The sequence below is a fragment of the Antechinus flavipes genome, chromosome 2 (genome assembly GCF_016432865.1).
Source record: "Antechinus flavipes isolate AdamAnt ecotype Samford, QLD, Australia chromosome 2, AdamAnt_v2, whole genome shotgun sequence".
NCBI classification, from domain to species: Eukaryota; Metazoa; Chordata; class Mammalia; order Dasyuromorphia; family Dasyuridae; genus Antechinus; species Antechinus flavipes.
The window spans coordinates 519,209,692-519,220,005 of NC_067399.1; the positions used below are offsets into that span (position 1 = coordinate 519,209,692).

The 10,314-nt window shown below is 33.9% G+C and overlaps 1 long non-coding RNA gene across 1 annotated transcript; it reads left to right on the top strand.

Annotated features, from left to right (window-relative positions):
• The first annotated feature begins 1,758 nt into the window (after positions 1-1,758).
• Positions 1,759-2,723, top strand: LOC127551121 (uncharacterized). The gene is made up of 2 exons (XR_007951015.1): positions 1,759-1,849; positions 2,058-2,723. It is a non-coding gene; the product is annotated as an uncharacterized LOC127551121 (long non-coding RNA).
• The last annotated feature ends 7,591 nt before the right edge of the window (positions 2,724-10,314 follow it).

The window sequence follows — 10,314 nt, forward strand, 5'->3', positions numbered from 1 at the left end:
GCTCCGGCCACAGCACTGCCTATTGTGCCACCTAATTGTCCCATTTGGAGATTTTTCTAATTCAGGAGTTCTTAATTTGGAATTTATGAACTTATTTTTGTAATATTTTGCCAACTGTGCCTCATTATAACTAATGGTTTCCTTTGTAATTCTTTAAAAAAAAAAGTGTACACCAAGATGAATGAAAAGCCTAAGAGTTACAGTTTCTAGGTAATTAATAATCTATTAATTAGACTAGCTTATAATAACTTAATAGTCAGTTGTTTCTCTTGGTAATTAAAGACAAAACCCTGGAAATTTCTGAAATGCTTAAATGCCTTTGAAAAAGGAGGTGTCCCTGACAAGTGAAAATCAGCTCTGATTGGTGAACAATAAATGAGGTGGTGGACATATTAATGAGGAGGAGAGCTAAAAGTCTTTAGTTCTTTTTGCTGAGAATGTGACTTGATCATGAGATTCAGTTGCTGGAAGCCGGACAAAGGTATCAAATCCATTTGTATTTGGACTGCTCTGGTTGATTTTCCTCGTTGATGAGTTGAATTCCCCTAGACGGCAGTGGAGGACCACAAGGGTATGAGCTCAGTGCCTTAGGGCTGGAGTGCCCCTAGATAAGATTCTGTAGATCACTCTAAACAGAAGTAAGGTCTTCTACAAGATCATAGAGCATGTACCCAAAGAATTTGGCCATTTTTATGTGTCAGTTTTGTCCTTCAGAGACTGGCTGAGTAACCTATGAGGACTGGTCCCCAAATGAGGAAAAGAAAGGAAAAACCTCAATACTAATTTAATAATGGGTTATTAATATAATTGAAATATAATCAATTACTTTTCTTAGCATTTGAAAAGCCTCCTGAGAAGGCTCCATTTGGAGGCTTTACCAGACTAGCAGAGGGGTAATTTTTAATAAGTTTTTCCTTGCATCTAACCTGTATTTGTTTCTCTTTAACTTGCCAGCACTACTTCTAAGTTTTGTCCTTTGGCCAAGCAGAACAATCCTAATTTCTCTTCTACTTAGTAAGCATCTCTTTAGAGACCTTGTGACAGCAATAATATCTCCCTTGGTCTTCCTGAGGCTAACTATATTTATTTCATTAGGTTGAAATTATGGTATGATCTTGAGGTTTTGTTTTTTGTTTGTTTGTTTGTTTTTGTTTTTGTTTTTTTTTTTTTGTTATACTTTGAGCACTTTATTTTTATCATTATCCTACCTAAAATGTGGCACTCAAAATTTAATACAATACTCTATATATGTGGTCCAACTTGGACCATAAAAAGCAGAGCTACCAATTCTTTGTGAATTCTGTGTTTTAGATACTATGCTAAGTTCTGGGGATACTAAGGAAGGTAAAAACAGTCCCTGCAAACAAGGAACTCACAATTCTAATGGGTTGTAAATAATTAAAAGCATATATAATATATAGAAAATATATAGGAGATAATCTCAGAGAGATTATCAACTAGAGGGATAAATTCCACTTCACTAAAATCTGAAGACTTATAAATTAGAAAAGTTCCACTAACAAAATATAGCCATACTTTCAATCTTGTACTTGTGAAGATTAAGATTTTACGTATTACTTTATTAAATTTCACTTTAAATTTTTACTTAAATGTTGGGGTCTCTGTGGCCATATATATATATTTTTTAAATGGATCCTACCTTTGCTGTTATGTCCCTTATATTCCTACATTGAAAGAGAATGGTCAGTTGATAAATGAGAAACATATAAACTGAAAAGAATTTTCATTGTTTTTTCAGGAGGAAAAGGAAGAAACTTCAATGCAGCCAGTCCAGAGAAATCATATAGATCCAAGAACTTCATGTTTGTCACTTCCTCTAATTTAATCTGTAAGTGAAAGCACTGAGTCTCTTTTAATCCCAAAAACATTCAGAAAAGGAAAATGAATTAGTTGTGCATATTACACCCATGACAGAACTGTGAAAGTGTAAAGGATCATTTGGAGACTTGGGATAGATTTTTGGCCTATTTTAAAATAACTGTGGTCCTTTGGATAGAATTGCAAGAATATAATATTATTGCTTTTAATCCAAGCAGTTGTGCATCAGGACAATGACAACTGAGGAATCAGTCCTTTGAGGAGCCAAAAGAGAATGAAACATACCTGGAATCTGCCAAAAGAATAAAAAAGAAGCAACATACATCATCTAGACTTTTACACTTCATGATGCAGTGGGACATTTGCAGTAGGAGGTGAAGAAAGTTTTCTATATTAAAATGAGAGCGAGATGGAGAATGTGATATAAGTAAGAAAAAAATGAAAATGGATTTCTTATGCACAGGCCTCCAACAGGTTGGTGGGAGGAACCAGAGCAAAAAATCAGGGAAATACAGGATCTTTCTCTGAACAGATCATATGATCAACACACAGTACCCATATTACCTTTTAGTCATTTTATCCCTGGAGTCAATCAGTAAAAGGGATTTATCACAAAAATTAACATACAAACAAAAAAAGAGTCTTTTGTATGTAAGGGGATTTAATTACTTCAAGAATGTGCTGCAGATATCACACATACTCACTGGCTTCCCTGAAAGGTTTGTTTGGCTGTGGTTTTTTTTCTTTAAAAGAAAATCATATAGTTTGGTTTTCTAGCAGGTGCTACATGAGATACCAAAGAAATGAGGAGAGTAAGAGGAAACAGTTTTCATAAATCTCCATCTCCTTTTTCCATATATAAATTTGACTCGCATATATAAAAATGACTCGTCTGTTCATTTTATCTCTCAATACCATGGACATTGCCATATCTTGTTTCCAATTATGACCCCTCCTCTCTATGTGCAATCACATTCACTGCCCTTTATGGAGACTAAATTCCAGTTTCTGGTCATGAGTGAAAATGTATTCAGTCTCCTTTGTACAGCCCTACATAATCATCCTCGATGACAAAGATTTTCATCTCTTTTCATATCCCAATAAAAAAGCGAAGTACATTTAGGAAGTGTTTTAGAGAGAGAAAGGTAGCTAGACCCACATTTCTTGGAGATTAGGACAGAAATGCACCAGTGTGAGATAAGTGGGGTTAGCAGACATCTATGTCTTTTATTCTTTATTCCTACCTTTCCCCAGTCAGGCATGCCTGCTTTCCTTAGTGATATTGTCAGCAACAAGAGTAGTGATAACCCAAGCAAGAATTCTTGAGATGTATGTCAGCTCTTTAACCTCAAAGAAACTTAGCAGAATCTGATGGATAGTCTGACAATTCTGAAGATTTTCTGATTTGGTATCTAATTGTTCTTTATTCTAGCTTTTTTAGTTGCATGCCCAGTTCATTAATTTCCTCTTTCATTATTTTATTCATATAACTATTTAGAGGTATAAAATTTCCCAAAGAACTGCTTTGACTACATCTTATAGATTTTGGTATGTTTTCTCATTATTGTCATTCTCTCGGATGAAATTATTGTTTCTATTTGCTATTTGACCTACTTATTCTTTGGAATTCGACTGTTCAATTTCCAAATGATTTTTAGTCTATCTTTCCCTGACCCTTTATAGAATAAAACTTTTTGCCTCATTTCCAAAATATATAGAGAATTGACTCTAATCTATAAGAAATCAAACCATTCTCCAATTGATAAATGGTCAAAGGATATGAACAGACAATTCTCAGACGAAGAAATTGAAACTATTTATAGACATATGAAAATATGCTCCAAATCATTATTAATCAGAGAAATGCAAATTAAGACAACTCTGAGATACCACTACATACCTGTCAGATTGGCTAGAATGACAGGGAAAGATAATGGGGAATGTTGGAGGGGATGTGGGAAAACAGGGACATTGATACATTGTTGGTGGAATTGTGAACACATCCAGCCATTCTGGAGAGCAATTTGGAACTATGCTCAAAAAGTTATCAAACTCTGCATACCCTTTGATCCAGCAGTGTTTCTACTGGGCTTATACCCCAAAGAGATACTAAAGAAAGGAAAGGGACCTGTATGTGCCAAAATGTTTGTGGCAGCCCTGTTTGTAGTGGCTAGAAGCTGGAATATGAAAGGATGTTCATCAATTGGAGAATGGTTGAGTAAATTGTGGTATATGAATGTTATGGAATATTATTGTTCTGTAAGGAATGACCAGCAGGATGAATACAGAGAGGACTGCGAGACTTACATGAACTGATGCTGAGTGAAATGAACAGAACCAGGAGATCATTATATACCTCAACAATGATACTGTTTGAGGATGTATTCTGATGGAAGTGGACCTCTTCGATAAAGAGAGCCTTAATTGATCAAAGATGGACAGAAGCAGCTACACCCAGAGAAAGAACACTGGGAAATGAATATAAACTGCTTGTATTTTTGTTTTTCTTCCCGGGTTATTTATACCTTCTGAATTCAATTCTCCCTGTGCAACAAGAAAACTGTTCGGTTCTGCACACATATATTGTATCTAGGATATACTGTAACCCATTCAACATGTAAAGGACTCTTGCCATCTGGGGGAAGGGATGGAGGGAGGGAGGGGAAAAATCGGAACAGAAGTGAATGCAAGGGATAATGCTGTAAAAAATTACCCTGGCATGCATTCTATCAATAAAAAGTTATTTAAAAAAAAAAAAAGAATAAAACTTTTTTCCCACCATGGTTAAAGAGGAAGCATTTACCATTTCTGCATTTGATTGTGAGGTTTTTATACCCTAGTATGTGGTCAGTTTTTGTATTGCTTTCTGTTCCCATTCAGTTTTATCCAGAGGTCTATCATGTCGATATTTTCTAGGATTCTATTAACCTCCCTAGTTTCTTTCTTGTTTATTTTGTGATTAGATTTATCTAATTCTGAGAAGGGAGGTTGAGGTCTCCCCCTAATATAGTTTCGCTGTCTATCTCTTCCTGTAACTGGCTTAACTTCTCTCAGAATTTGGATACTTTACCATTGGAGTCATATACATTCAGTATCACTACTAGTTCATTGTCTGTGCTACCCTTATCAAAATGCAGTTTCCTTTATTATCTCTTAATTAGATCTATTTTTTGCTTTTACTTTATCGGAAATCAGAATTGCTGTCCCTGCTTTATTTTTTTGCATCTGCTGAAGCATAATATTTCTGCCCTAGGCTTTTACCCTTACTCTAGTTGTATCTCTCTGTTTCAAATGTATTTCTTGTAAACAAAATATTGTAGAATTATATTTTTTAGTCCATTCTGCTATTTGTCTGATAGGAGAGTTTATCCTAATCACATTCAATTTTGATTATCATTCTGTGCTTCCCTCCATTCTATTTTATCCCTTCTATAAACTTTTGTTCTCTCTTTCTACCCTGTCCCTCCTTAATAGTGTTTTGTTTCTAATCCATCCTGTCCTCTATCTGCCCTCCTTCTATCCAGCTCCTTCCTTTTCTTTCCCCTTTCTCCTCCTACTTACTTATAGGGTAAGATAAATGTCTGTACTCAGTTGAGTGAATGCTAAATGGATGAGACTAAGCTTCAGACAATGATCATCCCCCTCCCTTTTTCCCTCTACTATAATATTGTCCCATTATACTTCCTCATTCCTCTTATCCCAGTCCAGAACTTTTTCCTCCTCTTAATGTTTTTTTCTTTGACATCATCATATCAGAGACTATTCACAACCACACCTTCTGTGCATGCATTCACTTTCTAACTGCCCTAATAACAAACAGATACAATTCTCAAGAGTTACAGATATCATTTTCCCACCTGGGAATGTAAATGGTTTAAACTTTAAATTTTATATATATATATATATATTATATATATATATATTATATATATATATATATATTATATATATATATATATATATCAGATTTTCTGTCTAGTTTTGTTTTTTTTTGTTGTTGTTTGTTTTGTTTTTTTAAGAAGAAATGATTGATAGTCTCTTACTTCATTGAAGATCATCTCTTCCCCTGAAAGCTCCTGGTTGTTGATTCTTGGTTATAATCCCAGGTCCTTTTGCCTTGCAGAATTTGGTATTCCACGCCTTTTAATCCTTTATTATAGGAACTGCCAGATCCTGGATAATCCTGACTGTTGCTCATCAATACTTGAATTGTTTTATCTGACAGAATGCAATATTTTTTCCTTGAGATTATAGTTCTGGAGTTTTGCAACAGTGTTCCTTGGGGTTTTTCTTGTGGGATCTCTTTCCAGAGGTGACTGATGGATTCTTTCAATTACTATTTTTGCCCTCTGATTCTAGTATATCAGGGCAGTTTTCCCTATGATCTGTTGAAGAATGACATCCATGCTTGTTTTTTGGTCATGGCTTTCAGTGTAGATCAATAATTTTTAAATTGTCTCACCCCCAGATTTATTTGGTAGATTGGCTGTTTTCCCAATGAGATGATTTATATTTTTTTCTTTTTTTTAGTTCTACTGATTCTTGAGGTCTCATAAAAATATTGGCTTCCATTTGCCCCATTCTAGTTTTTAAATATATGATTTTCTTCAGTTAGCTTTTGTATCTCTTTTTTCATTTGATTAATTCTACTTTTCATAATATTCTTTCCAGTGGATTTTTTTTTTTTTTTGCAATTGGCCAATCATATTAAGGAATTATTTTCTTCAATCAATATTTTTCCTTCCTTTTCCAAGCTGTTGACTTTCTCTTGCATATTTCTTGTTTCTTTTCCCAATTTTTTCTTCTGTCTCTCTTACCTGCCTTTTAAAATCCTTTATGAGACTTCCAAGACGCTTCTTTGAGCTAGAGACCAATTCATATCATTCTTGGAGATTTCCCCATGGGCATTTTGCCTCTTCTGAGCTGGTGTTTTGGGCTTCCCTGTCACCATAACTGCTTTCTATAGTTAAGCATCTTTACTGTTTCTTCCTCATTTTCTTTTCCTTCTCATTTTAAATTTTCTCTTTTATGCCTTTTATGGTTGAGCTCTGCTCTTCAGGTACAGGGGTCACTGTCACAAGCTTCCTGTGTAGCAGGGTGGGTAGTCTTCAGGCAACAGCTTGGTTTCCTGGGGCTAGAAATTTGTCTTCTAAAGTGGAACTGGAGGCTGCTCCACTGGCTCTGCCACTGAACCTGGACTGAGGGTCTAAGTTGTTATTCTGCTGTGATTAAGACCCTCTCACTGCCATCTGAGGTGGGCTGAATACCCCTTTTGCCCCAGTGAGACTGATCTTGCTTGAAATTCTTATAGTCAATCTTGAGCTGGACAGTGGTTTTATTTCTCAGACTGTTTAGAGGCTTGGTTTCATGTGCTTTTCAAGGTAAATTGGGAAAGCTGTAGCAGCTTTCTGGCTTCAATCCTTCATGTTTCCTCTACCCCTGGAATTCTCACTACCTTTCCTCTTCTTTGGCATAGTATCTATGCTAATATTTGTCCTGAGCACCCAAACTTGGAATGTTAATAGATATGCTAAAAACTAACACTTTTGTATAGTTCTTTAAAATTCTTTCACTACTCACAAAACCTTTGTGTGGCATGAAGAGTAATTATTATCCCCTCCCCCCCAATTTTATACTGTTTTATTTAATAACACAATTTCTAGAAGTATTGAATCTATAACTACCCCAATTTTTTGGACTTCTAATCTGATGATCAATTATTACATGTTGATAAATGTTAAATACTTGCTTGGTACATAGAAGAAATTCTTATGCAGCTATGGTTTGAATAAGATGATTTCTCAGGCTGTCCAGATTGATGTTATAGATCCAACTTATTTTCTTATGAATGTGTATACTATTTAAACTGGCACTTTATTTTATTAAAGCTTTTTTATTTTCAAAATATATGCATAAATTTCAACATTCATCCTTACAAAACCTTGTGTTCCAAATTTTTTTCCTCCCTTTTTCCTATCCCCTTCCCTAGACAGTAAGTAATCCAATATATGTTAAATATGTGTAGTTCTTATATATAAATTTCCAGTTATCATGCTACATAAGAAAAATCAAATCAAAAATGAAAAAATGAGAAAGAAAACAAAATGTAAGCAAACAATAAAAAAGTGAAAATTCTATGTTGTGATCCACATCCAGTCCCCACAGTCCTCTCTCTGGGTGCAGATGTCTTGTCTTCATCACATTGAAACTGACCTGAATTACCTCACGTTTGAAAAGAACCCCATTCTTCGATATTGATCATCATATAATATTGCTGTTGCTGTGTACAATAATGTGGTTCTGCTCATTTCACTTAGTATCAGTTCATGTCTCTCCAGACTTCTCTGAAATCATCCTGCTCTTCGCTTCTTACAGAACAATAATACTCCATAACATTCAAATACCATAATTGATTCAGCCATTCTCCAACTGATGGGCATCCAATCAGTTTCCAGTTTCTTGCCACTACAAAAAGGGCTTCCACAAACTTTGTACATGTGGGTCCCTTTCCTTTTTTAAGATCTCTTTGGAATATAAGCCCAGTAGAAACACTGCTAGATCAAAGGGTATGCACAGTTTGATAATTCTTTGGTAACAGTTCCAAATTGCTCTTCAGAATGGTTGGATCAGTTCACAATTCCACCAACAATGCATTAGTGTCCCAGTTTTCCCACATGCCCTCCAACATTCATCATTATCTTTTCCTTTCATCTTAGCCAATCTGAGAGGTATGTAGTTCTATCTCAGAGGTGTGTCAATTTGCATTTTTCTGATAAATGATTTAGAGCACCTTTTCATATGACTAGGAATGGTTTTAATTTCTTCCATCTGAAAATTGTTGATATCCTTTAATCATTTATCAATTTATTCAATGGCTTGAATTCATATACATTTGAATCAATTCTCTATATATTTTAGAAATGAAGACTTTATCACAAAGAATTCTTGGTTGTAAAATTTTTTCCAAGTTCATTCCTTCCCTTCTTATCTTGTCTGCATTGGTTTTGGTAGTATAAAAACTTTTTAACGTAATATAATCAAAATGATCTTTTTTGCATTCTATAATGCAGATTTCTAGTTCTTCTTTGCCCACAAATTCTTTCCTTCTCCACAGATCTAAGAAGTAGATTATTCTTTATTTTAATTTGCTTATAGTATTACTATGTGTAAGTCACAAACGCATTTTGACCTTATTAGGTGTAAGTCAATGCCTATTTTTTGCCATTCTAATTTTCAATTATTCAAACAAATTTTGTCAAATAGTGAGTTCTTATCCCAGATGTTGAGGTTTTGTGTTTATCAAACACTAGATTACAATAATCATTGACTTGTTTTTTTGTCATCCTAACCTATTCCACTGATTGATTTCTCTTATTTCTTAGCCAGTACCAAATGATTTTGATTACTGCTGCTTTATAATATAGCATTAGGTCTGGTATAACTAGGGCACTTGAATTAGCATTTTTTCATTAATTCCCTTGAAATTCTTAACCTTTTGTTCTTCCAGATGAACTTTTTATTCTAGTTCTGTAAAATAATTTTTTGGGAATTTTATTGGTATGGTACCAAATAAGTATATTCATTTAGATAGTAGTTTCATTTTTAGTATATTAGTTCAATCTACCTATAGGCACTTGATATTTTTCCAATTGATTAGATCTGAGTTTGTGTGGAAAGTGTTTTGTAATTGTGTTTATATAATTTCTGAATTTGCCTTGATAGGTAGAATCCCAAATATTTTATATCATCAACAGTTATTTTAAATGGAATTTCTTCTTTATCACTTGTTACTGGACATTGTTGGTAATGCCTAAAAATTCTGATGATTTATGTGGATTTATTTTGTATCCTACAACTTTTCTAAAGTTACTAATTGTTTCTTGTAGTTTTTTAGTTAATTCTCTAAGTATATCATCATATCTGCAAAGAGTGATATTACCTACATATTACTTCATTACCTACTCTGATTCCTGTAATTTTCCTTCTCTTATTGTTAAAAATAGCATTTCTAATATAATATTAAATAATGGTGATAGTGGACAACCTTGTTTCATCCCTGATATTACTGGGAATTCTTTTAATTTATCCCCATTACATATGATACTTGCTGATGGTTTTAAATAGATTCTACTGATCATTTAAAGGAAAATTCCATTTATTCCTATACTCTCTAGTGTTTTTACTAGGAATGGGAGTTGGATTTTGTCAAAAGCTTTTTCTGCATCTATTGAGCTAATCATATGATTTTTGTTAGTTTGGTTATTAATATAGTCAGTTATGCTAATAATTCTCCTAATATTGTACCAGCCCTGCATTCCTGGCATAAATTGTCCTTGATTATGATATATTATCTTGGAGAAGATTATCTGTAATTTCTTTGCTAATATTTTTATTTAAGGTTTTTGCATTAATATTCATTAGAGAAATTAGTCTATAATTTTCTATCTCTGTTTTGACGCTAACTAGTTTAGGTAT